This window comes from Triticum aestivum, chromosome 3A (genome assembly GCF_018294505.1).
Source record: "Triticum aestivum cultivar Chinese Spring chromosome 3A, IWGSC CS RefSeq v2.1, whole genome shotgun sequence".
Lineage (NCBI taxonomy): Eukaryota > Viridiplantae > Streptophyta > Magnoliopsida > Poales > Poaceae > Triticum > Triticum aestivum.
In genome coordinates this window covers 659,618,890-659,625,649 of record NC_057800.1, presented here as the reverse complement: position 1 = coordinate 659,625,649, position 6,760 = coordinate 659,618,890, and positions in this window count along the sequence as shown.

Genomic DNA, 6,760 nt, shown 5'->3' with positions numbered 1-6,760 from the left:
TGCTGAGATGATAAGTTCTTCTTCAGGATGAGCTTCAGAAGGTATAATCTCTCCAGTTCCCATAAGCTTGATTGATTCATTAGCTGGAACTTCATCTAGCACATTTGGCAGTTGCTCTCTTTGTGAACCATTTGTCTCATCGAACTGCACATCCACTGTTTCAACCATTTTGTAATGAAAGAGATTGAAGACTCTGTAGGAGTGCGAATCCTTTCCATATCCAAGCATAAAGCCCTCATGTGCTTTTGGTGCAAACTTTGAGGTGTGGTGTGGGTCCTTGATCCAGCACCTTGCTCCAAATACTCTGAAGTAACTAACATTTGGCTTCTTGCCAGTTAGGAGTTCATAAGATGTCTTGTTCAGAAGCTTGTGAAGATAAACGCGATTGATTGTATGGCATGCAGTGTCAATGGCTTCAGTCCAGAATTTTCTTGGAGTCTTGTATTCATCTAGCATTGTTCTGGCCATCTCAACGAGTGTTCTGTTCTTGCGTTCGACGACGCCATTCTGCTGTGGCGTGTACGGAGCTGAGAATTCATGTGTGATGCCCAAGGTATCAAGATATGTATCAAGGCCAGTGTTCTTGAATTCAGTGCCATTGTCACTTCTGATGTGCTTTATCTTGGCGCCAAAATTGTTCATAGCTCGATTGGCGAAGCGTCTGAAGACATCCTGCACTTCAGTCTTGTAAAGGATTATGTGCACCCACGTATATCTAGAATAATCATCAACAATGACAAAACCATAGAGGCAAGCAGAAGTAGTAAAAGTTGAGTAGTGAGTGGGACCGAAAAGATCCATGTGGAGCAGTTCGAAGGGTTGTGTAGTAGTCATGATTGTCTTCGAAGGATGTTTTGCCCTTGTCATTTTCCCTGCTTCACAGGCACCGCATAAGTGATCTTTCTTGAACTTGACGCCCTCGATGCCTATGACATGCTTCTTCTTCGCAAGGGTGTGGAGGTTCCTCATGCCAGCATGCCCAAGTCTCCGATGCCAAAGCCAGCATTCTGAAGCTTTTGCAAGAAGACATACTGCCAGTTGTGGCCCTGATGAGAAATCTACCATGTAGAAATCATCTTTCCGATACCCTTCAAACACTAGAGACTTGTCAGATTCCATTAGTACCAGGCAACGATATTTTCCAAACATTACGATCATGTTCAAATCACAAAGCATTGAGACAGACATTAAGTTGAAGCCAAGGGATTCAACAAGCATGACTTTATCCATGTGTTGATCCTTTGAGATTGCAACTCTGCCTAGACCCAATACCTTACTTTTACCAGTGTCAGCAAATGTGATGTGACTCTTGTCGGATGGACGTAAGATTGAGTCCATAAGAAGGCTTCTTTTGCCAGTCATGTGATTTGTACACCCACTGTCAATAATCCATTCTGAAGACTTTGAAGTCGCTGGTGTCGTACCCTACAATGCAGTTAGGGGGATAGGCTTCACGAAGAGAATTGTGAAGCAAAAACATTTGACGAACCAGTGGGTTACGAAAACTTAGATCCAGATTAGGACTAATAGGGAGAGCAGCATGCGATTCAGGAACGAAGTACATAACGATGCCATTTGGGCATTTTATCTTGCGCCCCACAAGATTTTTAAGGTCCCCAGCAATAGCATCAGAAGATTTTGTTTTTGTGCTGGAGACCTTTCCCTGCAAAAGAGAGTTAAGCTTTCTTAACCACCCACATCTTTAAGGGTGGCTTAGAAGCTATAAGTCTAAGTGCAGCATCTGAGAATTTTGGCTTTGAAGCCTTAGCAAACAGTCTAGCAGGTGGACAATAATACTCATAGGAATAAGCAGAATAATTTTTGGTCATATGAACATGACGGTTCGAAGAACCGCTCTCATATTCGTATGCCTGAGTATGGTTTCCCTGCAAAACATTTGCGTTAGTGTGACTCAGGTGACTCCTCTGTTTGTATGAAGCCTTTGGACCGTATGAAGCCTTTGGTCTGAGGTTTGTCTTCTCTTCAAGTGAGGTGTCATGAAGACATTCACAGGAAGATTTTCCAGACACTTTTTCGGAACCCAGATCTTCTTCATAGGCGGTCCATTCCTGCAGTTAGTACCAATGTACCTGGCAAACACTTCATCATTCTGATTCTTAAACAGTTTATAGTTTGCATCAAAAGATTCATCAATGATAATGGGGTTAGCACAAGTGAAGCCAGATAAATTGGATGGATCTGCTGAAAGTTCCTTTGCAGCAACCCATGTGTTTTTGGGGTACTGCTCAGGTTTTTAGTAAGAGCCATCTGCGTTTATTTTCCTCACGAACCCAACACCCTCTTTCCTGGGGTTTCGGTTCAGAATCTGCTTCTTGAGGACATCACATAATGTCTGATGTCCTTTAAGACTTTTGTACATCCCTGTTTCAAGCAATGTCTTCAACCTAGCATTCTCATCAGCAATAGCAGTGGTATCCTTAGCAGAGGGGTTAGTTACCACATCAACAGTTGAAGATATTGCAACAGCAGTAGCAGTGGAACATTCAGCAACAAAAGTAGCATTATCACGCTCAATGCATTTAAGACATGGTGGTTCAAATCCTTCCTGAGCGGAACTGATCTGTTCGGCGCGAAGTGACTCGTTTTCCTTTTGAAGATCTTCATGAGCCGCTCTCAATTTCTCAAGTTCTTGCCTCCTTTAAAGATAATCATAGGAAAGCTTTTCATGAGTTGTTGAGAGAGTATCAAGATGATCTTCAAGTTCCTGATACTTAACGTGAAGATTTTTTATGTCTTCAATTAAGGATTCAGATCGAGTCATTTCAGCACCCAACAGATCATCGCTTCTGTCTAACAGTTTTTGAATATGTTCCATAGCTTTCTGTTGTTCAGTTGCAATTTTAGCAAGTGTTTTGTAGCTGGATTTTGAATCACAGTCAGAGTTATCGTCACTAGATGTTTGATAGCGAGTAGTGCATGTGTTTACCTTGGCACCGCGTGCCATGAAGCAGTAGGTAGGAGTGGAGTCGTTCTTGTCATTTGCGTCGATGTCGGTGATGCAGTCATTGTCTTCAGTGTTGAAGATGGACTTGGCGACGTATGTTGTAGCCAGACTCGCAATGCCAGAATCAGACTCCTCCTCAGACTCCACCTCTGCCTCCTCAGAAGCGGACTCCTCCTCTGAATCCATTTCCTTGCCAACAAATGCACGTGCCTTGCCAGATGAGCTCTTCTTGTGTGATGAAGATTTTGAGGAAGACTTGGAAGAAGACTTTGAGTATTTCTTCTTCTTCTTGTCGTCAGAATCATATTCCTTGATCTTCTTCTTCCTTCTGTTCTCATTGTCCCATTGTGGACACTCAGAGATGAAGTGTCCAGTTTTCTTGCACTTGTGACATGTTTTCTTCTTGTAGTCATGAGCAGAAGCTTCATCATTCCTTGAGCTTGATCGTGAAGATTTTCTGAAGCCTTTCTTCTTGGTGAATTTTTGGAACTTCTTCACTAGCATTGCAAGTTCTCTTCCAATGTCTTCAGGATCATTAGAACAGCTGTCAGATTCTTCTTCAGATGAGGAAACAGCTTTTGCCTTCAAGGCACGAGTTCGCCCATAGTTTGGACCGTAGATATCTCTTTTCTCAGAAAGCTGAAACTCATGTGTGTTGAGCCTCTCAAGTATGTCAGACGGATCGAGTGTCTTGAAATCAGGACGTTCTTGAATCATCAGGGCTAGGATGTCAAACGAACTATCAAGTGATCTCAGCATCGTCTTGACGATTTCATGTTTGGTGATCTCAGTGGCGCCGAGGGATTGAAGCTCATTTGTGATGTCAGTGAGCCGATCAAATGTGTGCTGAACATTCTCATTGTCATTTCGCTTGAAGCAGTTGAAGAGGTTGCGAAGAACACTGATTCTTTGATCTCTCTGGGTTGAGACGCCTTCATTGACCTTGGAGAGCCAGCCCCAGACCAGCTTGGATGTCTTCAAAGCACTCACACGGCCATACTGTCCTTTTGTCAGATGGCCACATATGATATTTTTGGCAGTAGAGTCCAGTTGAGTGAACTTCTTGACATCAGCAGCAGTGACACCTTCTCCAGCCTTGGGAACGCCGTTCTCAACGACATACCATAGGTCGACGTCAATGGCTTCAAGATGCATGCGCATCTTATTCTTCCAGTAGGGATATTCAGTTCCATCGAAGACGGGGCACGCAACGGAGACTTTGATTATCCCTGCAGTCGACATAGCTAAAACTCCAGGTGGTTAAACCGAATCACACAGAACAAGGGAGCACCTTGCTCTGATACCAATTGAAAGTGCGTTATATCGACTAGAGGGGAGTGAATAGGCGATTTTTATGAAAGTATTCAAAACGTGAGAGTTATGAAGACAAACTGCGAAGATTATGCCTATTGCTATGCAACGGAAGTTAGATTACACTAGGCCAGCCATGGTCATGTATTCAATAGAGTGAAAGCACAATGACAAACAACTGCAGTGTAATAAGGATCAGATAGGAAGAAGTTATGAAGCCAACCAGATCATACATTCACGTTGTGAAGACAAAAGATAGAGCAGGTATGCAATGGCTTCACAATGAGTAACAGTAAGAAAAGGAAGTGAAGATGAAACCAGTGACTCGTTGAAGACAATGATGTGTTGGACCAGTTCCAGTTGCTGTGACAACTGTACGTCTGGTTGGAGCGGCTAGGTATTTAAACCTTAGGACACACAGTCCCGGACACACAGTCCTGAACACACAGTTCAGGACACCAAGTCCTCACCGTATTCTCCTTGAGCTAAGGTCACTTAGTCCTCGCCCAATCACTCTGGTAAGTCTTCAAGGTAGACTCCCAAACCTTCACAAACTTCGTTCACTAGCAATCCACAATGTCTCTTGGATGCTCTGAACGCGACGCCTAACCGTCTGGAGGATTCACAGTCCTCAAGTATAATAAGTCTTCAGATCACACAGACAAGAAGACCTAAGTGATGCCCAATTTGCTCTGGCTCTGGGTGGTTAGGGCTTTTCTCCTCACTAGGAATTTTCTCTCAAAGGCTTCGAGGTGGGTTGCTCTCAAACGACAAAAGCCGTGCACTGAAATCTGAGCAGCCAACCGTTTATGGTTGTGGGGGTGGGCTATTTATAGCCACTTGGCAACCCGACCTGATTTGTCCGAAATGACCCTGGGTCACTAAGGAACTGACACGTGTATCAACAGTCAGATTTTAAACTCTCATGGCAACTTTACTTGGGCTACAAGCAAAGCTGACTTGTCCGGCTCTGGACAAGATTCGCTCTCATTGTCTTCACTCGAAGACATAGGTTTTTAGTTTGGGCATCACTTCAGTCATTCTAACTGGGTATCCTGGACCCCACTTAACAGTACGGTGGTTCCTATGACTCAACACAAAAGAAAAGGAACTACGAAAGATCTAAGTCTTCGAGCTCCATATGCTTCATAACGTGTCTTGTTTTGTCATAGTCTTCAAAGTGAATATCTTCATGTACCACCTTTGTCTTCAATGTCTTCATACATTTTTAGGGGTCATATCTGGTGGTAAAACCGAATCAATGAGGGACTTCTACCTGTATTATCCTGCAATTCTCACAAACACATTAGTCCCTCAACTAGGTTTGTCGTCAATACTCCAAAATCAACTAGGGGTGGCACTAGATGCACTTACAGATGGCACCCCATGGGACGGAGAGGGCGAGGGGGCATTGGACTCCGACGAACTCGAGCCAGAGATGGAGACCCTAGAGGCCATGGCGCCAAGGAGGGTGGCCGCCACCTCTGGAGTGGAGAGCGGCGCAGGAGGTGGCCGCCGGCGCCGGAGTGGCGGGCGGCGCTAGGCGCAGAAGCAGGGGAGCGCTCAATATGATATTAGTTTACTTGTTAACCATTTAAAAAATGTTATTTGGGGTGTAACCTTAATCACTAGCGCATGATCTGCCTTCCTTTCATACCGCGCCTATCCAGATTGTAAATGAACACCTCGGTAAAACTAGTATTGGAGACCAAAGAAACCATCTATAACCATACATGCAAACCTCGCCAAAATCTCACAGAAAAAAGCAGATTTCTCATATTAGGGAGAGAGAGAGGGAGAGAGAGAGAGAGAGAGACATCTTTAGATTGACAACATTTAAACACATTGTGATTGTATGAGCACTGAGCACTGTCGACGAGGGTGGAAAGAAGGATAAGTGGCAACACGGATGAGATGCCATGTGTTCAAATAAAGGTCATGTTTTTTAGGACGGAACTATTGGCGTCTTGAGTCATATTTATTGGCTTAGAAAGTGTGGAATTATTTTCTTGCCGTTGCAACATATGGGCTTTTTTCTAGTATTTATTAACAAAAATTAGAAGTACAACTCTTCTTTTTAAGGAAGCATCTATATCTTCAGGAGCGCATGTGTCTCGTGTGCCTCGCACTCGCGCTCACCTCAAGGTCGTCCTAATGGGCCGTCCCAAATCACGCAGGAGCACATTTTCTTCTTTCTTTCTGCTTATATTTTTGAAATATTATAAAAAATATATTAAAAATTAATTTAATTACATTTTTTAAAATGAATCATGTGGCTTTTAAAAATCTTGACGCAATGTAATCTTTTTGTTAAAGAAATTTAAAAATATTGATACTATTCAAAATAGAAAGTTCATGACATTAAAAAAATGTTCATGAGTTCCAAAAAAAATATGGGACATTTGCAAAAAATATACATTGTACATTTAAAAAAATTGTTATATGAGTTTTAAAAAATACATTTTTAAATGTTCATCCATTTCA